The sequence below is a fragment of the Mastomys coucha genome, unplaced genomic scaffold (assembly GCF_008632895.1).
Source record: "Mastomys coucha isolate ucsf_1 unplaced genomic scaffold, UCSF_Mcou_1 pScaffold13, whole genome shotgun sequence".
NCBI lineage: Eukaryota > Metazoa > Chordata > Mammalia > Rodentia > Muridae > Mastomys > Mastomys coucha.
Window position 1 is genome coordinate 15,473,756 of NW_022196895.1, and position 23,397 is coordinate 15,497,152.

Genomic DNA, 23,397 nt, shown 5'->3' on the forward strand with positions numbered 1-23,397 from the left:
TTTTATCACACAAAATGGGAAAATATACATCAGACAATTATTAAATATAATACATTATATTCCTATGACTTTTTAAGTCCTACAGATAACTACTAGGTTTCTCCTTCCCAGTCTCTCCAGTCTAAGAAGAAACATGTTTCTGAAGTTTCATTCCCTGGCCGTCTAAGTCATGCCTCTCTCCTCTAAATTTGATACTTACTAGTCTCATACACCCCTTATGGTAATATAGCTGCAACTCTACACAATATAGAAAACCTGTCTGTGTATTGTTTTAACCCTTATAATACTATATCCTAGATTCTCTACACTCTATTCACATAAATTAGGTCTTTTGTCTGTGACTCTATCTAAAAGACTATAAAATGTCAAAAGGAAAAAAAGGAAATTTCTTTATATACTCTATTTGCTGTGCTTTATGTGTATATTTATGCTTACCTGAAAAAGTCACAGTATATTAAATTTTTGAAGTATTTGGAAAAGACTGCTAAGGTTGATTTGATGGTGTGATTTAATCACATTTAGTATTATTCCATAGTCCAAGCTGTTATACTTACTGAATGGAATCATGAACCTCAGAGCTCTTCTTTCCCACATTTCTGTGTAACACTACATGTTCACTGTCTCCTTCTGAGTATTCCCAGTGAAAGACCCCCAGAGCTAGGGAGACCCTCACTCGGTCTCTGGATGACACGACCACCCAATAACTCACGAGAGACCAATCTTGCTGCAAGCACATAAGGTTTATTGGGGATAAGCCAGATCTGGGGTTGAACACGTAGCCTGGCAGGCCAGAAGAGTTCGACCACGAGCACTAGGAATAAGTGGTATTTAAAGGGAAAAACCACAAACTAGGGGGGGGTGGAGAGGTTACCAAGGAAACATAACAAGAGAACAGTGGAAAACTCTAAAGAGACCCAGCCCCTATTTGAGTCAGGGTCATAAGGAAAACGTCCTACACACTCATTATGCACAAGAATGTGGTCTGTTAAATGTTATTCACTTTATGGCTGAACGTTCCCTAGAACCACCCAGATGGCTCATATCCTGCCTTTTGTTCTTGGACCTAACTAAGGGGAGCCTTTGTGGCCAACAGGTTTCTGAAACTGGCTAGTCTACATTCTTGGCTAGTTACAGAGATCTTCTATGTCCTTTAAGTAAAGGTTATACAGTATACATACATTTCTACTAATACTAAAAGACTGAATTTAGAAATTTGGAAAAAGCATGTTAATGGAAATGCATTAATGTATACACGAGCCAGTAAGGTGGACTGGTCAGTTCCAGGAACAGGATAGCGGTCAGCTATTAAGAAGATAGCATTGCCCAGAATAAGGAACAGGACAGCGGTCAGTCATTAAGAAGATAGCCTTGACCAAACCACATTCCTCTAGACAATGAGTGAGCAGAATGATTTCCTTGTGATCTGGCTCAACTAGGTAGTGGGTTCCTTTAGAATTTTCCATTGTTCTCTTGTTATGTTTCCTTGGTAACCCTTTCACCCCCCTAGTTTGTGGTTTTTCCCTTTAAATACCACTTACTCCTAGTGCTCGTGGTCGAACTCCTCTGGCCTGCCAGGCTACGTGTTCAACCCCAGATCTGGCTTATCCCCAATAAACCTTGTGTGCTTGCAGCAAGATCGGTCTCTCATGAGTTATTGGGTGGTCGTGTCATCCAGAGACCGAGTGAGGGTCTCCCTAGCTCTGGGGGTCTTTCATTACATTTCCCTTTTCATTAACATGCTCTTTCCCAAATTTCTAAATCTCCCAGTCTTTCACTAGGGGCCAGTAATCTGTAATACTTTTAAACTCTAATCAGATAGTCACATATTCCAGTAATGCTGTATGATTTATTGTAATAAGTTTCTATAAAGAACATTTTATGAATATTTAAGTGATATAATCATTTTAAAATGAGGTATATTTTTGACATATAATTTTACTATAAGTGATATTTGTAAGTTATCAATGAAAGTTTTGTCCATAAACATGTTTTAAAAAAGATACATCTATTTTTTCATTTACTGAATATACCCACATTTGTGCATATGTGTTTATGTTTGTGTGTACAATCATATGTAAAATAATTTCCATTTACAGCTAGTATGTTCTCTTCACTGTTGTCATTGTCATTTTGCTCACACAGTCCAATACTGTTGATAAAGTGTTCTGATTCTGAAATTTCAGCTATTTCACAATTAATTTTAAAAACATGATATTCATTCAGATTTCTGTCCACAATATAGATTTTTCTACCATGCTCATGGTTCATCTTAAATATTATTGTTTTCAATGTCTTTTGGAATGTAAATACTTATTAATAGAACAAAGTAGTAGGTTACCAGGAAGAGAAACTTAGCTTGACTCAATTCTGATGAATTGGTGCTTCGTATTTAATTGAGCTTTGTAACCTCCCTCAGTCAAAAGCCAGCTGCTGTGCTACAAAGCAGTCACCCCACCCAGGTTGAGGCTTCTTGACTTAAACAAAGCCCTTTTGTTCTGTGGCTTCTCTGCCTCTCTCAAAGTTCTTGCTAGGAGCCACCACCTGCTGAGTTCCGGAATACCTTCACCTGGTGAGTTTCTGCTAGCAACTAGATGCTAATTTGGCCACAAGATCCTGGCTTACTAGGGGAAGGGTTTTCCCTGCCTACTTAATTCACAGATTCAAAATGCCCATTGGATCGTCATCAGAAACCATGACTCCCTCTCATTTTTTTCCCTCGCTGTCTGATTCCATTATTTTCCCAGGCCCCTTACCTCTCTTCCAAAGACCCGGTTCGTGTGTAGCCACTGGAGGCTGCAACAGAGCTAAATACAAGAATTTTAGAAAACATTCTTAATTTTATTGAAACTTTATAATTATTTTGTCTGGCACCATAAAGTGTAATAGTGCAACTCTGTCAGCAGACATTTGTTTCTTTGAATTTATCTTATTTACAATGAAGCATTACAGCACTGGATTGGGAACAGTTACTTTGAGGATTTGTTAAAAACTACCAGAATTGTGAGGAAGCAATCACCTATTTTCAACCAACTGCAAAGCAGACAAAATAAACAAATAGTTTTACAAAAATGACAAAGTATGAGTATGAATTGTTAAATTTCAAAACAATTCAAAACTGAGTAAGAAAATGATGTAGGAAACTTAAAAACTTGGAGGAATAGAGTATTGCCTACCATGGACAAGGATGGATTTGATATATAAAAATATGAATACAAATATAAATATAATTAAATATATAAATAAATATATTTACAAAATCTATAAATAAAAATATAATATAATATATATAATATGAAAAATTAGAACCAAAACTTCAAGGCACAGTAAAGGGACAAATGCCTAAGAAATAACATATCTGCGCCTTTGTGTTTTTATTTGATGAAATTAATACCTACTGAATAATTAAAATATTTTCAGCATTGATAGAACAGTACTATGACTCAGTGAACCTTGTAAACTTCTGTAAGTTTGTAAACTTCTTTCAAAACTTGTAAAAGTTTTGAAATTTTACAAAATGTTATTAGGACTCTGCATAGTAGAAAAACTAATTCAAAGAATATTTTCTCACTTTGGTTAGTTTTGATTTACATTAAAACTCCTTTATTATGTCAACTGTTTGCTTACTGCTGAAATGTAACATTTGAACATGGAAAATAATATGACCTTTTACTAATAGGAAAATGATAATGTTGATGTATCTTCACCCTAACTATCCTACTGTGTATTCTTTGAGTTCTGTATGAACTTAATTCCATGCAGAACAATGAATTCATTTTCAGATGCCCTAGTAGCTAAATAGCCTTGTGACTAAATTATGGCCAACACAATATAAGAAATTTGTATGGAAGTATGTAAGGATGTCACAGAGTCTGTACACACTTTGTTTTCACCATTTATGTTTTCTTTGTCCTGTTCTCTGATATAAAACAATCCTATCTTATTGAATCACAATGATAAATAAATATTCTATAAATATTTATGTGTCATGAAGAATGTACTGTGACGGAGTGGACACTCATACCCTAACTAAAGAAACTGTTTTCTCTATTCCTTATGCTACTGGATTATTTTTGAACATATGACTGATTAACAGCACATGGCTAGGAATTATAAATCCTCTAAATATAATTCTTTAATTGTAGGATTACTAAATTTATTATAAAAATTGATAGAAAACAAATTACTTCTGATTTTGCCATGTATGTCAACCTGCAGAAATCTATAACTTTCAGTCTGGGCAGATTGAACCATATATATTTATACCAAAAACTGAGGCATAGAAAGGAGCTTAGAAGTTAAAAGAAGGAAACTGCAACTCTCCCCCTCAAAAAACTTATAACCTCACTGAGGAGAGTTGGTTGAAAGGTTACAGCATCTCCCTGCCTTAGTTCATTCTGTGCAATTATAATAAAATATTGGAAAGTATCTAGTTTATAAAGGACAGAAACATACATGGGCCACAGTTCTATAAATAGGAAAGAAAAGCACTGGATTCTCAGACAATGCTTCATGATTTCCCAACCATCCTATGGCAGAGAAGCTGGACATCAGCAGCCTGTGTAGAGACAGAAGCAGAGAGAGAGAACCACTTTAATAATGAATCTGCTCCTGCAATATCATTAGAATCCACTTCATAAATCTATTTATCAGAAAGAACTCTCACATCCTCTTCACCTTTTAAAGGCTTTGCCTACCAATACTGTTACTATGATAATTAAATTTTAACACATGTCTTGGAGAGGCTACCCAAAGCCCAATACTTAAGAATTGTATTCTGTCTTAAGAAGCTACTTGATATATTGTCAAGGTAACCAGTGTGGATTAGAAAGATAGAAATAGATAAAGATTTTCACATAGAAGACCAGAGCACTTAGGCTTATAGCCTGGGTTTAAAGAGATTTTCTGCTAAGGGAACATAACTACCTAATTGACTAGGAAAAACAAATAATTTCATATATTTATTTGATAGAACTACTTGTTTCCAAAAGTATGGGACAAAATGATCAACAAGAGAACATTAATAATAATATCCCCAAATGAAGCTCAGGACTCTAAAATATGTATCCAGCATAGATGAACATGAGTTCATCATAAATATTTATAAAATTATTTCCAAGGGCAGAGAACATACTAAGAAGCAGTAAAAATAAATCTTCAAAGTAGGCAAGATCAGGGTTCTGATGGACGTGCTTACAAGGGTACCCGTCAGTGGACGTGAGTCTGGAGTCTTCCCTATCCTTGGGACATGAAGTTTATGGCTTTACCTTTGTTGCTTGCTTTTCCTGTACTTTCCTCTTTCTATTGTAGTAGTGCATCTGTGCACTACATGAGAAGATGCTTAGCCACATATTGAGGACCCTGAACTTAGAACGGACTCTGGAAGCTGAAGGCTATTTCGCCATTTTCACATGTCTTAGTACTAACACCTACAGCAGAATGCACTGTTTAGTCTTTTCACAGTTATAAGTCAGTCATATAGAGTAGAAACTGCCTGCCTTTCTGAGTCAGTTTTGTTTCTTTTTAGCAGCCTTAGTGAATCATGTAATAAACAATAGTTTTGTGTTCTGATATATATAAATATTCATGAAACTATGACTACTTTAAAAGTAAGAGTCATTTGGACATCTTCCAACATATTCTATCTCTTTGTTGTAGGTTTTGTTATGTACATGTATATTTCTGTGTATATTTAAAAGAAAAACCTAAGAGATTAACAATGTACAAGTTTTAAAGCCACTATAATGAATTACTAACTATAAATTTTATGGAAAATGTTTTACAATAGAGTTTTATGATTAGTTTACATAGCACATTTAATATTTTATACTTGTTGAACAATATCACTTAATTTTATCCATCCCTACCCATTTTCAAACTTCATTGTCTTATCTGATTCCACAGGTCTATCTTAGCCTTACCATTAGGTTATTTTACTTAACAAACTATCATCCAGTTTGAGCAAAGGTGTCTCAAATGGCAAGATTGCATTCTCCTTCCCTTTTCCTCCTTCCCCTCCTCATAATTAAAACTGGATATGAGACATCTTTACTTACTTGTTCATTGTGGTTTTGGTCAGAAAGGTCAAGATACAGAATCAGACTAAGTATCCTTCATTAGCTGCATGGATTAAGTAAATGTGATAAAGCAAACAATGAAATAATATAACTAGCTTAATTTCTTATTCTCTATTTCAAACTTTGGTTGGTAAGCAGGTTTACAAGGAGCTCCTGCATACTACAATTTATTTTTTTCTTAGAATATAGATCACAAAAATATCAATGCAAAACATATTGATCTACTATATTATACATAACATCAATCATATTTTACATGAAGGGAAGTAAATTTTTAATTTTCTCAATTGAATTTTATTTGTTTATTGTTGTTCAGAGAGAAATACATTTAACCAATTTGCTTTCAACTTTAACTAATATTAAAGAATTGTTTCTTATGTAGGTATGGTCATAACATCAAAATAACTTCAAATAATATCACAAAAATTAGTAAAACAAAAAATATTTACACATGAAAAGATATAGAAAGACTTGTGTTAAAGTTCTACAGTGAGACAGAGAAATAGTGGGATATATATGTATTTAAGAGGGATTCATTAGGTTGACTTCTATATTCAAATAGGAATTATCATCCTACAATAGCTATCTACAGGCTGGAGATTCAGGGAAGGTGGGTAATGTTCACTCCAAAAAGGAAGATTCCTCACATTAAGACCAAAACCAATGAAGTATCCTCTTATGTACCTTGATTCAGAGCCCAAATGTCATAAAAGCACTGGAGTGCTTCTGTTACAATCCCTACTCAAAAGCAGAAGTAGAGTTTTGTGTCCACTAGTAACAGTAGCAGAAAACTATTCTACCACGAGAAAACTTTCTTCTTGTATTCATGTTTATAGGAAGGATGGCATAATTCTAAATATAACATTTTGGAAGTCAAAGGTGACTTAATATATTCCTTTGATTAGGAAATCAGTGTCTAATAAAATATACATTATTGTAAAGGATTTTGTGCAAGAACCCTAAAAAAGATGAAAGCTAAGAAAAGTCCAGGACTCTAGCTTCCACTATAAGAAATACTAAAGAGGGATGGATTTGTTCATATTTAATCTCTTACAGTGCCTCTTCATTTCCTTTTTTATAGATTTATGTTTTATTACATTATGATGAGAAAAGATACATAATTTCAATAATCTGAATTTGTTACATTTAAACCATATTTTAAGTAAATAGAATTACATCACATTCTTCTTTATATTTTGTACCCCAATTTCTCCCAAAGACTCCCCCTTCAACACTTGCCATACCTTTCACTTAATTTGTTCATTTGATTAGGAAATCAGTGTCATTCACAACTGTTTCAATGAACAATGGTTCTGCTTAGAGGGTGGCACAGACATTAGGTAAGGGTAAGAATCTGGTTTATTGGCTGTGATGATTTTGAAAAACATTCATCTCAACAAAAGAATAACTTATAAAGGCCTCTTCTTCAAAATTGATACAATAATTATAAGTATCAGGCAAAACATTCAGTCCCATTCTTTGCTGTTCTCTTATAAGCAACCTTCCAAATTATACAACCAGCCAAATTTCTTTTGGCTGTATAAATAATTTTGAAATATGTAAACTAATCTGAAAACCACAGTATAGTGTAAAAACATCAACTAAACAATCCTACTAATAGAGAGGCTGAGATAGGAGAAGCCTGATTTCAAGACCAGTATGTGGTACAGAGCAAGACACTGTCACATGCAAACAAGGTGAAAGTGTACATGGATTGTGCAATACTGGACCTCTTTCTCCAATTACCAAATTAGAGAGACCACTGGAAGACAGCCAACAAATTTCTAATTCCTTGTATTTTTTTAATTTCAATTGATTAGAATATGTTGGTAGTCTTAATTTTCATATTAAGATATTAAGAAAAAGTGATTGTTACTTCCTGTTGTTTTTGTTATAAAGAGATGGAATTATGTTTGTGTGGGTTTGTTGAAAGATTACTTTCTTGCTTCTTCTAGGGTATAGTTTTGTTCCTTATGTTGGTGTTTTCCATCTATTATCCTTTGTAGGATTGGATTTGTGGAAAGACATTTTGTAAATTTCATTTTATCATGGATTATCTTTTCTCTGTCTATGGTAATTGAGAGTTTTACTGGGTATAGTAGCCTGGACTGACATTTATGTTCTCCTAGGGTCTATATGACATCTGCCCAGGATCTTCTAGCTTTCATAGTATCTGGATAGAAGTCTGGTGTAATTCTGATAGGCCTGCCTTTATATGTTACTTGACCTTTTTCCCTTACTGCTTTTAAAGTTCTTTCTTTGCTTAGTGTATTTGGTATTTTGATTATTATGTGATGGTAGGAATTTCTTTTCTGGTCCAGTCTATTTGGAGTTCTGTAGGCTTCTTGTATGTTCATGGGCATCTCTTTCTTTAGGTTAGGAAAGTTTTCTTCTATAATTTTGATGAAGATATTTACTGGCCCTTTAAGCTGGGAGTCTTCACTTTCTTCTATACATATTATCCTGAAGTTTGGTCTTCTCATTGTGTCCTGGATTTCCTGGATGTTTTGGGTTAGGACCTTTTTGCTTTTTGCATTTTCTTTGACTGTTGTGTCAATGTTTTCTATGGTATCTTCTGCCCCTGAGGTTTGCTCTTCTATCTCTCTCTCTTTTTTTTTTCCGAGACAGGGTTTCTCTGTGTAGCCCTGGCTGTCCTGGAACTCATTCTGTAGACCAGGCTGGCCTCGAACTCAGAAATCCACCTGTCTCTGCCTCCCAAGTGCTGAGATTAAAGGCGTGAGCCACCAACGCCCAACACTCTTCTATCTCTTGTATTCTGTTGGTGATGCTTGCACTTATGACTCCTGATTGCTTTCCTAGGTTTTCTAACTCCATGGTTGTCTCCCTTTGTGACTTATTTATTGCTTATAGTTCCAGTTTTAGATCCTGGGTGGTTTTGTTCATTTCCTTCTTCTGTTTGATTGTGTTTTCCTGTAGTTCTTTAAGGGGTTTTTGTGTTTTCTCTTGAAGAGCTTCTAGCTGTTTACCTATGTTCTCCTGTATTTCTTTGAGCAAGTTATTTATGCCCTTCTTAAAGTCCTCTATCATCATCATGAGAGTTGATTTTAGATCTGAATCTTGCTTTTCCAGTGTGATGGTGTGTCTAGGACTTGCTATGGTGGGACAATTGGGTTCTGATGATAACAAGTAATCTTTGTTTCTTAAGGGTAGTAGGGAACATACTAATGGGAGTAGCCTGCCTATGCTGTCACCTGATTTGACGGTTTGGTCCTGGCTTGTACTACCATCAATGTGACTATCAAAGGCCCATATGAAATTCCCTGGTCTGGGCTGACTCCCGGAATGATTTCTATATCCAAGGGCTGTAAAAAATTTGACCCATACATCACCAGTTACAGCACTTGGGAAAGCTGGCAATTCACCTCACCTATGCAGTACAAGGTAGTTGTGTCTTGTGGCATGAGCATAGCGGAGCTGGGTCAAACCCTTGTCTGTCTAGCATGGGAGGGCTGAGCTCCAAATGCTAAGAGTGGAGGAACTGGCCCTACCCCAGGCTAGCTGCAGCACTCAGGAAAGCTGGTCTCTCACCTAGCCTGGGCAGCACACTAGAACTGGCCTTGGTGCTGTGGGAGGGTATAAGCATGGGAGAGTTATACTGGAGGCATGAAAGTGAGAGAGCTCGCCCTGCTCCTAGCTCAGGCAGTGCTGGAAAGCTGTCTGGATGGTTTTTCCTTCAGCCTCTGCTCCATTTCTGTCCTTACACTTCCTTTATAGAGACCTTGTGAGGGAATCACCATCCCTGAAATCAAGCTGTACTACAGAACAATAGTAATAAAAACCACATGGTATTCTTACAAGACAGGCATGTCAATAAATGGAATAGAACTGAAGACCCAACAATAAACCTACACAACTATATACACTTTTTCTTTAGCAAAGAAGTCAAAACAAAAGCCAGAGCACATTCATCCAAATGGTGCTCCTCTGATGTAGAAGAATGCAAATTGATTCATATTTATCACTCTGCACAAAGTTTAAGTCCACATTAATCAAGGACCTCAATATAAGACCAGATACACTGAATCTAATAGCAGTGAAAGTCAGAAATAGCCTAAACACAATGGCACAGTGGAAAATTTCCTGAACAGAACATTAATGGCTCAAGCTTTAAGGCCAACAATTGATAAATGGGACCTTTTGAAACTGAAAAGTTTTATAAGGTGAAGGACAAGGTCAAGAAGACAAAATGGCAACCTACAGATTGGGAAAAGATCTTCACTAGCCCTACAGCCAATAGAGGGTTAATATCCAAAATATATAAAGAACTCAAGAAGTTAGACTCCAATAAAACAAGTAACCCAATCAAAAAATGGAATATAGAGCTAAACAGAGAATTCACAACAGAGAAGTCTCAAATGGACAAGAATCACTTAAAGGAATGTGTAACATCCTTAGTCATCAGAGAAATGCAAATGCAAATGACTCTGAGATTCTACCTTATACCTATCTGTATTAGTGGCTAAGATCAAAAATTTAAGGGACAGCACATGCTGGCAAAGATTTGGAGAAAGGAGAACACTGCCCTATAACTGATGGTATTTCGAACTGATACAACCACTCTGGAAATCAATCTGGTGTTTTCTCAGAAAATTGGAAATAGTTTTAACTGAAGACACAGCTATTCCTCTCCTGCCATGAACCCAAGAAATGTTCTACAATACCACAAGGACACGTGGTCCACTATGGTCATAGAAGCCTTATTTGTAATAACAAGAAACCAGAAGCAAACCAGATGTCCCTTAACCAAAAAATGGATACAAAACATGTGGTTCATTTACACAATGGGATATTATTCAGCTATTAAAAACAAGGACATCAGGAATTTTGCTGGTAAATGGATGGAACTAGAAAATAGCATCCTGAGTGAGGTAACCGAGACCCAATGGACATTCATAAAATATACTCACTGAGAAGTGAATATTAGCCAAAATATAGAATACCCATAATATACCCCATATATTCTTATGTTAATAAGAAGTTAAATATCCCGGACCCGCGGGATCTTGGTTATTGTAGGGTCTCGAGGAGAACCGGCCTGAAAGAAGAACTTGCAGGAACAAAGGAGAGGAAGACTAAGCAAGTCTTTTGTCAAAGCCTCATTTATTAATGACCAGTGGCCAGTATATATACATTACAGAAAAAAGAAAATGAGGAGAGGGTGAAGGAGAATTCAGCTGGAACAAAGCAAGGTAAACACTTTCTCAGGAGGAGCCAGCTTGACTTAACACCTTCCCAGGAAGGGACAATGCCTGCTTGACACTTTAGTGCCCGTTTGACACTCTCCCAGGGGTGAAGATAGCCATAAAGCACTTTCTCCGGGGAGCAAGGTGCCTGGTTCCCAAGACTCTTGGCTCCAGGTGTCTCCACCAGAGAGCTGAGGTTAGCAGCAGATCAAGCCAGGGAGTGCTCAGAGAGTGCTTTTGGTTTCCAACAGTTAAAGAAGAAGTAGGGCCCAAAAGAGGATGCTTCAATCACTCTTAGAAGGGGGATTAAAATAAACATGGGAGGCAGAGGGAGGGAAGGAACTGGATGGGAGGAGGGAAGAGGAGGGGAAAAGGGAGGAAGGATAAGGTATAGGGGGAGACAAAAGAGAAGCTCAGAGGGCCAGGAGAATGGATGGGAAAATGCAGCAAGAGCCTGAGGGGTGGGGGAGCTCTAGAAAGTCCCAGAGACCTGGGATCTGAGAGCTTCCCAGGGATCAATGTGGGTGACTTTAGCCAAAATGCCCAACAGAGTGAGATTGAATCTTAAGAGACGAATTCTAATAAGATCCCCAGTGGAGGGATGAGGATACCCAACCAACTTCAAAGATTTCGACCCAGAATTGTTCCTGTCTAAAAGAAATGAAGACACAAAAAGGGAGCAGAGACTGAAGAATAGCTGACCAATGAATGACCCTCCCAACTTATGCCAGTCCATCCTATGCTAGTGCACCAAACCTGACACTATTACTGATGCTACGTGGTGCTTGCAGACAGGAGCCTTTGCACGGCTTTACTGAGAGAGGATCCACAAGCACCAGACTGAGACAAATGCCAATACTTAGAGCCAACCTTTGGACTGACGTTAGAGATTCCTATGGAAGAATTAGGGGAAGAACTGAAGAAACTGAAGGGATGGCAACTTTATAGAAAGAAAAAGGCTGTCAACTATCCTGGGAGTTCCCATAGACTAAGCCAACAACCAAAGAATATGCAAGGGCAGGTCCAAGGTCCCCATTACATAGGTAGCAGAAGACTGCCTTGTCTGGCCTCACTGGGAGAGGATGTGCCTAATCCTGTAGAGACTTGATATGCCAGGGAAGGGACTTGCTGGGGCTGGGGGAATAACATTCTCAGAGGCAAAGGGGATGTTGGATAGGGAGAAGAACTCTGGTAAGGTGGACCTGGAGGAGGCAACATTTAGGATGTAAATAAGTAAAATAATTAATTAAAAGGAAAGAAAAACAACAACAAGATGTCTTCCTTGAAAAAATCATTAAAACTCAAAAATTCTGAAATTCATTTTTATCTAGACTGAATATGTTTTGTAAAGAAATCTATAAATAGACATGATAATGCAAATGTCCTATAATAACCACAAGTTACTCAAACAAATATAAATATATACATATGAACACAATTACTTTTTTAAAAGGCCATGAATTTGAAAAAGAGCAAGAACAGATGTGCAGAAGGCTTTCGAGGATAGGAAGGGAAGGGGGACTTATGTAGTTATATTGTAATCTCAAAAATAAAGGAAATAGATGAAAAATGTTTAGGGATTTAAGAATATTACTAGTTATAATTCATATTCTTATCAATGTAATTTTTTGACATGAGTTGCTAAAGCATGTTATATGTAAACAGGCTTTAGATTTTTTTAAAACAGATTTCCCATAGTATTATTTGACATTCTAGTTGCTACTGTTATGTAGAGAAACCAAGTACTAGCTGGAGAAAATGTAGATGGTTCTTGTTATGAAGCAAATTATTTGTATACCTGGCAAGGAAGATCATCAGCTTGGAGAGGGGTTCTGAGAGAAGGGGTTTCTAGGAGTGTCAGAAAGTAACAACTGGAAGCCAAATCCTCTGTCCAGGGTTCTGCTGAGGAGATGACTTTCCAGACTGTGCTCTCTCTCTCTCTCTCTCTCTCTCTCTCTCTCTCTCTCTCTCTCTCTCTCTCTCTCTGTCTGTCTATCTGTCTCTCTCTCTCCCCGTCCCCCTGTGTGTATGTGTGTGTGTGATCTCTGCTCTAGACAACATTTTCTTACTATTCTAAAAACTAGTTGAGAGTTTTCCCTGCTAATAAAAATTCTAAAAGCTATCTAGGTAGCTTATGAATTTTCTGAAAAGAAAAAAAAAAGGTCAGAAAAGATGCTATAAAAAAATTACTGGAACTTCTTCTGACCATGTCAGAAATTCAATTTAAAAAATTCTTGAAGAGCTGTTTTTGCTTTCCAGATCTCCAGACAGCTCAGCTCTTGATAAGGAAAATTATAAAGAAGAACCCCTATCACTCTCTGCTTGGTCTTCTCATGCAAACAGAAAGCCCAGTTTTTCTTTTAAAATTTACATATCAATTCAGTTATTTATTCCAAGTTCCCTTTTAATTATCATATGAATCAGCATCCTGTGATCCCCAGCCCTTTGATTTTTAGGAAACAGAGGCACACATTTTCTTTTAACATGACAAATGAATTCAGAGATCTGCAAGCCTCCATTACACACAGATGTTAAACTAGCTGGGTAGGACACCATCCTGAAATTATCATTTGTACCACAGCTGGACCTAACTGTGCAATGTCCCAGGCTGAACTCAGGAATCTGTCTGTCTTTGTATCTTCCTTCCTTTCTGTCTTTCTGACCTTCTGGCTCATTAATGCAGCTGCCTTTGTCCCTTTAGATTCTTGAAGACCCTAATATAATTAATATTAAATCCTTATTTAAGAACTTAATGTGAGAAATTGAGAAATTATATATTTTCAAACTCATGTATCTAGAGCTCTTTCCCACAGCCTGAAGGTTTCACTGTGTGCCATTTTACTGAGACTTTAGCCAGACCATTGACTCCTGGAATCCTGCTGTCTCATATTATCATGAAGTCACTAAGGTTAACAGACAGGCCATTCCTTGGAGGAATGTGAAGTAGGTACATTGTTACACAAACAAGCCTTACACACACAGCAGCAACAGACACTCTTGGAGACTCACATCAGGGCCTTGTCACAGGGGCAGGAACTATATTGCTCTGTCCCCTCCAGGGCTACACAGGACTTGGCATACACCCAGGTTAATTTCCACTAGGCCATACATTTCTTTACCTTAGAGTACAAGTAGCTTGAAAGCCAATATTTGTTCCTCTTCAGGAAAGCCAGACAAATGTAGATTGCTCTAAGATGGCAGCCCAAGTGGCCACCATGCAACATAAAATTCATTTTAATCTGATATTCATATTAAATGACATATAATCCATGACAAGAAGCATTAGAACTTAAAAATCAGTGGCAGTTGTAAGCTCTGGAGATCAGAGCAGAACTTTATGATTCAACATATACAACCATTACCCTCCCCTAACTCATTTCTATTGTGTGACCCTCCCCTAACTCATTTCTATTGTGTGACCCTCCCCTAACTCATTTCTATTGTGTGACCTTAGAGAACATAAGATGGCTACTGAAAGATCTTGCCGGGAATGTACATTCACTTCTTGAAATGTCTCAACAATACAAACTTTACAGGAAGCCCTGACAGAAGGGCAGGTGCAGATAATGATCAAAAATGTTTTAGTTCCCCTTTCTGGTGACTAAGACCTCACCTTGCTTGGGGCTACCAATGTCAAAAAAGGTCAGCAAGGGACTCAAATGGGAGTAAACCAATTCATGCTGTTTCCAAAGTCTACCCTGAAAAATTGAATAAAAACTGTATGCTCGGAGTTTTTGGGTTTGCCTATGCCCTGATTGCAGGATGGTCCCAGCATACTAGATCAATAAACCACTTGCTCATTGCATTGATCTCAGTCTCTGTTTATGTGAGAGGGACATCCTGGATGTAAAGCTCTTTGGGTCTTACAGTAATCCTATCATCTATCCCTGCGACTTCTTAGCTCTGATGAGCTCAAACATAATTCTGCAAGTGAGGTTACCAACTTTCCATTCTTTGTCCACTGAAGAAAGTATGTTTTGGAACCTAAACTGAGTTGTGGGTTTGCTTTGCAAAATCCAACTGACCCCAGTAAGATCTCCAACCCACTCAATGATTAGAAGAGGGGCAACAAATTTGTCGATAGCATTTTTATGTATTTCTTACACCTGATATCTCAAATAATAATCTACATATTTTTTCTGAAATACATCAGATAAAGTAGTTATAAATTGATGTTACTATCTACTTGATTAACTTTTTAAAAAAATATTTTATTTATTTTTTACTTTTCACTTCATATCCCAATCATTGTTCCTACCTCCCAGTCCCCCTGTTGTGTTTTTTGGCAGGGGAGATGTTAACCTGTGAGTTTCTAGATTTGAATCATGGCACCAATGTTGTGTTTTATAAAAAAGAAAGAGTCAGGATACTAACTCTTTTATAGAGCCAAGTATCATTGAGATGTTGGAGCAGGTGCATCTGTGGGCATCCCTTCCTTCTGATGTAACAGCCATTCAATAGGTATAGTGTAGAATAGAGTTTATTTAGAGCATGGTAAAGGGGATTGAAAAAGGCATAGAAACTGAGAAGGGGAGATAAAGACAGAGAGAGAGAAGGATGGAGGGATGGAGGGAGGGAAGGAGGGAGGGAGAGAAGGAAGGAGGAGTAGGAGAAGAACAAAAGAGGAGAGGTTGGCCAGGAACACAGGGAGAGTGGGGAGGGGAAAGGGGAAAGAGGGAGAAAGGAGTGAGGGAGAGAAGAGACTCAGAGAGAAAAAGAGAGTAAGTGGGTGAGGAGGGGGCAAACAGCCACTTTTCTATCCCCTTAGGGGCTTCAATCCTTCCTCCTGTTCTTCCATAAGTATCCCCTAATTCCATCAGCTGTTTGGCTGTGGGAGTCTGGATTTGTCTGAGTCATTTGGTAGGTGAAGCCTCTCAGAGAACAACCATGTTATACTCCTGTTTGCAAGCATAACAGAGTGTTATTCGTAGTGTCAAGTATTGGTGCTTGTCCATCGGATATGTCTCAAGTTGGGCTGGTTATTGGTTAGCCTTTCCCATTGATTAACTTTTAAAACTTACTCTATAAATATTTATGTTCCTACAATAGCCAAATAGATTTAGTGGGAGATTTATTTCTGCTTTGTCTGTTGTTTTGATATCCATTGCTTTTCCATTTTTATCTTGTAAAATTAACCAAACACATACCAAATTAACAGATGTTAATTATTTTCTTCATTCAATCTCAACCCAATAAAATGAAAAAAGAACCAGGATCCTAGCTGGGTCCTTTCTATGGGGCTATTCAAAACTGAAGTTGCTGATTAAAGATTTGACATTTTCATGACATATCTCAGAAGAAAGAAAACTATGAATAATGTCACAGGATTCTAGTGAAACAATAATTCTCAAGAGTAATTTTTTATGTACTTTTAGGCTTTGTCCCTACAAATTTAAGATTCTAAAATAACCAAGTGACCTACTTGTCTAAACAAAAAAGATTGAAAGCTATAAAAACATAACAACATGAATTACCATGCAAATAGAATATTGAATCTCTAGATGGTTTTAGTTTAATTTATATCAAAAGAAGAATTCTATTTTTTTGAAAAATTGACTAAAAACATTAAAAACTATCCAGTGTCCTATATTATATATTTGAAATCTCAGCTCAGTTCTACATTTAAGTGATATCATATTAAGCTTGTTAATTTATAAGAAAATATGATTCCTATCCTGCCCAAAACACATGTTTAAAAATCTGTCCAAGTATAGAAATATAGGTCAGTGTTGAGTGTCAAGCTCACACTGGCCGAAGACCAGTCTTCACAAGACTAAGGGCAAGACACAAAACAAGACAAAACGAATGACCTATTTAATTATTCTGTTTGAATTAATGCTAATAATTGATTACTATTTTGTTTAATGATTGAGAGTGGATGCTTAGCAATATCTGCCTATAAAATATACAATCAACAATGAATTTTTTGTCATTTGGGTATTGATGATATCAAGAGCCTAGAAATATAAGTATATGTACATATATTACTATATGTATATTGTAAGTGATATTTGACATAAAAATATATATGCAAATGTATACATTTATAGATATGTGTCCACATATACTCACTGACATATTTATCATGAGTGAGTATGTTTGAGATACATCATAAATCTTTGTCATTTTAAAGTTTCTTTTTTAACTAAGTGAACGTTGCTAAAGAACATAAGGTAAAGGTATGTCTTAGTTAGGATTTCATTTCTGTGAAGAAACACCACGACCAAGGCAACTCTTACAAGGGACAACACTTAATAGAGCTGGCTTACAGATTCAGAGGTTCAGTCTGTTATCACCAAAGTGAGAGTATGGCAGCATCTAGGCAGGCATAGCACTGAAGGAGCTGAGAGTTCTACATCTTGTTCTGAAGGCAAAAAGGAGAAAGTATCTAGGAAGAAGGTCTCAAAGCTCTACCCACAGGGACATACTTCCTCCAAAACGTCCACACCTAATTCTACAAGGCCATACCTCCAAATAGTGCCACTCCCTGGGCCAAGCATATTCAAACTACTACAGGGTATATTTGCCTAAGCTGAGAAAGAACTCAGTTTATTATAAATATATTTTTTGTTCCATGAATGTAGTTCTAAACAGTATACCCACAAATACAATGGATCTATGAGTATGAAGCTGTCCTGATTAATCAATAGGTTTTCTTCCTCTAATATTTCTACACTATCTCTTAAATCTTTGCAAACTATTAAAAATATGTAATACTATAACACTGTGTAATTCTACTTCTTTTAGAATTATATCTATATATTATTCTGGCTATCTGGAGTAAGAAGGGAGAAATTAGGGTTTAAAATATGTGGCAACTTAATTCCTTTGAAGCATTCATTTAATGAGAATTTAAAACTAATTTGAGAACTTTACAATGCTTAATATTTTACTCCCCTGGATTACAAGATTCAACTACACATGAACATAACAGGCATATCCATGGACATAGAAGTAGAGAAAAACAGATGTACCAACTGGTCCTCCTGAGAATGAATAGAATTGAATACAGGTGTCTGCATGCTGATTTTATTCATGACACAGGAATGCACTAATACCAGTAGTTCACATGAAACCACATGCTTCAGGACAAGAGTGTTTTCACTGAGATAAATAGCCTATTTTGTTTGAATAGAAGATCCCACAACAGAAACTTGGCAAAATTTGCTGATAATAAGTTTGCTCACTTGAAAAGGAGATTTAGCATTGTTTTCTAGTCCAGGAGAGGAATGATTAAAATGACTCCTTATACCAGGCGCTCTGTGGTGCTTCTGACCCTTCATCTGCATCTATATTTGCAGGTGCCCCTGTGGTTTTACAGGTATAAACACAGTCTTTCTATGCCTCTGCGAATGTAATTTCTAGTGGCATGCATTGTGGATGAGTACAGTCACTTCTCTTGCCATTACACCTAAATTTTCAGCAAGAGATTCCAAAACCTCATCCATAAAAGCTGGATGAGCATCAAGGGAATGAGAAGAGATGGCAGCATTTGTATATACTGCAGATTTTGACTATGAATCTGCAGCCTGGTATTTACATTCACATGCATTTAAGGAGAGAATTTATGAAAGATACTAATATTACATCCAATATCTTATGTCTTTTAAAAATACACATAGCTGTAATGGATAATTTTGAGTAGTAACATTTTTTGTTGGATGATCGGAAATAGAATTTGAAACATAGATTTAAATTTACATGGTGTTACACTAAAATGATGTAATATACTTTGTTCCTTATTGTGGTCATGTCATGAAGGAAAGTGAACTAGGAAAATATGTTTTAAAATACATAGTCTGTCCATATTATACATCTGATACAATAAACAAGAACATAATTATTTTTAATGCTAAACAGCAAAGTAATTGAAAAATATATTGCACAGTGTATCTTTTATATTTTTTAAAATGTTATTTATCTTTTATCATTAACTGATTTTTCCACCCATCATCTAGCTAGCTCTCCACCCATAATCTATCTGCCTACCATACATCTATATTATCTTATATTTCACAATGGGTTTTGTATTGAAACACACTAGGAGACTACATGAATTTGTAATGCAAATATAAGCTACATTTATGAAGTGTAGTTTTTATATGTTTTATATGAGAATAACTGTAGTTAGTTATGTATTATAAATCTACTAAGTGAGAAAATGAATTATTGTAATTCCACAAACAAGAATATTCTCCATTCGTACTAATAAACACTTAAAGGGAAATAGCAGAGCACACTTATAAAATAAAACAGGCTATGAGTATGATATGGCAGAGCATTTTCCTAAGCATGTGATAAGCCCTGGCTTTATTTGCATCACCAGCCCCCCCAAAAACCCTAACAATAGCAAATAAATAGCAAATAATAGATTAAAATTTGAAATGAGACTTTTATAATTTTTGAAGTTTAAAAAGAAAATCAGTCAATGACAAGAGATGGCCAGTATGGGTTTAGTCTCCCTAATTATTTCATTCATTATGAATTCATTATTATCACCTTTGTGTATTATATGTTTCCACTGTACTATGTTTCCATACTGTGTTTCGTACAGCCAGGTTGCTAGCCAAAGAGGTTCCATGAAAATCTCTAAACAACCTACCAGGCTGTTGCCAAGACAAGAGATTGCTCTCCACAAACTTACACCAGGACCCCAAAAGAAGTGCCCCAAATTTTCTGTCTTTCCTGTCTATCAGTTCTAAAATCTCAGAGCAGTTAATTATACATTCTAAAATTCTACACACTAAAGTAAATAATATATAACATGGAAACTGAAATCTCTACCATGAAGTAAGAATTTAGAATATTATCAGATGTTAGAATATTATCAGGTCCTGCTTTCAATTGCTGAAGAGGACAAATGAATTAAAAAAGGTCATTGCTATTAGTGAGCAACAATGGATAATTAGTTCATTAGAAATCAAATAACATTTATAATCTATAAAATAAGACCTATGGCTAAAAATAATGAAAATTTAACATTAGAACTATACTCTATTACAAACTTTAAGAAAAGATAACTGAAGAAACTTTCAATTATTTATGTCATTAATAAATTTCATGATATATATCCTAAGTTTAAATTTTGAAAAGATAGTCAAGACATAGAAATGGGCTCTAATTTTCCAAGAAGACAGTATGAGTAAAAGAACATACAGCAAACTAAAATAGTTTTTTACATGTCTGTTTCCTTAGTAGTAACTTTTTAGCTTGTTTTTTGATGTTACTGCTGGCCAAACTTCAAAATTCTGTCCCCTATATATGTTTTGACAGGAGTTGAGATTTTATTTGAGCTTCAACTAAACAACTTGTTTCTGATAGTTAGATTTAAAAGGAAAATTTTTGCAGAAGTAATGTAAGATGTAAGTTTTGAGTTCAATCATCAGATTATGTGATTTTGCCTATGGATCTTGCCAATTAAAAAGATGTAGAAACACAACACTGAATTCTCTGTTTTCTCTAGACCTGATGAATAATTCCCATGTACTATTGACAATTTCTAGCATAAAAAGTACATTAGAATGCCAGAGTGTCATGGGGTGCTGGAGTTGTAGCATGATCAGAAACCATGTGGTCTTGTGATCTTATTACAAAGTGCTATAAATACATTGTGAAATTGTGTGGGGATATTACAAGATCTGGAAAACCTACATTTGGGAATGCCAATGAAATAATTATTCAAAATTGGCTAAGCTATTTAAAATGGTATCACTTATGTGCAGAAATAGGCAAATGAATAAGGATATCATTTTTAGAAAATAAAGTTTTGAAAAATATTTGTTTATATTGGCTCGTGAAAAAAAATATGATAAAAATATTGGCGAAGCCTAAGTAGTGATAGTGTCTTACTTATTTTGGGGTCCACTTTAAAAGTGAGAGGTCCAACCTCTAGTAGTTGATTAAAAACTAGGGGGTTATAGAAACTCATTGTAAGCAGGAAGACTACCGGAACTTCCAGACCGCCTAAATTATATTATTGTCCATGTACAGGAAGCTTCAGTCTCATTGAATGCTTTTAGAATTGATGCAAACTGTGTCTTCATACATGAATGAGAACTTGCTAGATTTAGTATATATACTTTGGGGTGCTTTGAAATTCTAATGGTAAGAACTGCAGCAAAATATAATTGACACTTATGATTCTTGATCATAGGAAGCACAGTTCCCTCACATTCCAACCTGCAAAATTTCCAGTGTCAAATGACCAGACATAGAAATGTACAAACAAGTAATATTCTATGATGTGAACAAGTGATATTTAGAAATATATACATATATGCATGTTACATATAATTACTGTTAAAAAATTCATGAATTTGAAGATTAGTAGAGAAGAGTACATGGAACTGTTTGGAAAGAGGAAAGGGATGGGAGAAATGTAATCATATTTTAATCTCAAAAATTAAATTCAATTTCAATTAAACAAACATTATCAGGAAGATAAGGCCATCTCTGTAGGTTGTGCCAGTGCTCACTCAGCACATAGGAAATAATGTTTATTAGTGTTAATGATTAATAAGGATTTAAAAATGGCTTTAGTAGAACAATTAAATAATAAATTACTTTGGTAGACATGAACGCTCAAAGGGAAAGATGCAGAATGTTGTTTGGTCAGTATTGATTAAAGCAGATTTCTATTACATAGAAAAATGGAATTGAAATGTTTACCTTCAAAAATAAATGGAAATAGGTAGACTCCAGAGACTCAAATCCCCATTCTAATCCCTCTCAGATTTAGGATAAATCTAGAGTAAATAAGCACTGTGATGCTGTAATAAGCACTTGATTGGAGGAACATCAGTCATTTAAATTGAGGTAATACAGTCAAGATAAACTTTATAAATCAAGCAGAGACAAAAATATAGGAAGACAAGTATTCCAGTTAGGTCAAACTGTGGAATATGGATATGTAGGATTATAAAGTATTGGATAGAGGTGCTTTGTCATGCAAACCTGGTGACATAAGATGAATCCTCAGAACCCAGATGAAGGTAGAAGAATTGGACTGATCTGACAGAGTGGTTCTCTAACCACTAAGAAACAACTGAATACTCAATCACATACAATCTTCTCTCTCTGTCTCTCTCTCTCTTTCTCTCTCTCTCTCTCTCACACACACACACGTTCACACACACACTCACCTACACACACAGACACAAAGACACACACATAGAAATGCACAACTTTTTAAATTTTCATCATCACTTAAATTGTAAAGATATCAAATAACAAATTTAATTAAAAATAACAAAAGATAGAGTAAAAGATTGAAAAGATAACTGTGTACTTGCATCTAGAAATATGTCTGGTTGTAAGGTCTCAATGATGTCCCCATGGTGAAAGTACTATCCAGAAAACAGCTTTATGCAGCTAAGATCAGCAACAATTGGAAATTTTGGTTCAACCCGAGGGGAAGAACTGTGTAAGAAAGAATCTATTGAAATTGGACCTGTGGGGAACAAGAGCATCAGAGGACCTTAGGGAGAATGTTAATCACCAATGCTTGACCTTAAACTAGTGGACAGTGTGTGCCTGATTGTACAGTAGACATTAGTCATTGTACATTACATTGTTGATGATCTCTGTATAATTTCTAGTTGAGAAAAATAGGCTCACCCTCATTTATTCTGAAATCATGGTAAAATTAACAAAGTGAAGTTATTTACTATCTTCCAGCATTGAGGCTATATGTTACAGGAATAGAAGTTAGTATCAAAATGGATCAATGTGCTACCAATGTCCTAGAGTGGTCTTGTTTTTTTTCTTTATTTATCTTTTTGATTTGTCAGGCTTATAGACACATTTATTTTTCTTACCATTTAAACCAAATGGATACACAAAAACACTGAAATAAATAAAATGTCTTGAAGATGAAATTTTATGTCATCTATTCATAGAGCATAGTATAACATTTTGATGATACTGGCCACAGAAGGGGGGTTATTATCAGGTTTTTATGATGTTCCAGTTTGTTACACACAAAAAGTAATCTGATCTGTTTAAAAATAAGTTCTGATAAAAAAAAATTCAGTTATACTGGAAGGATGCTAACCAGCACAAGGATTGGCAAACATGGCCCTGGCTGATCTTGCCCTTCACTAGTGAGTAGGCAGATCTCT

At 35.8% G+C, this 23,397-nt stretch overlaps 1 long non-coding RNA gene across 1 annotated transcript in view; it reads left to right on the forward strand.

Moving 5' to 3' along the window:
- Positions 1–2,544: 2,544 nt before the first annotated feature.
- Positions 2,545–23,397, forward strand: part of LOC116087553 — a 41,192-nt gene continuing 20,339 nt past the window's right edge. Inside the window, exon 1 of the long non-coding RNA XR_004117475.1 lies at positions 2,545–2,569. This is a non-coding gene — a long non-coding RNA (uncharacterized LOC116087553). The remainder of the gene's footprint in view (positions 2,570–23,397) is intronic.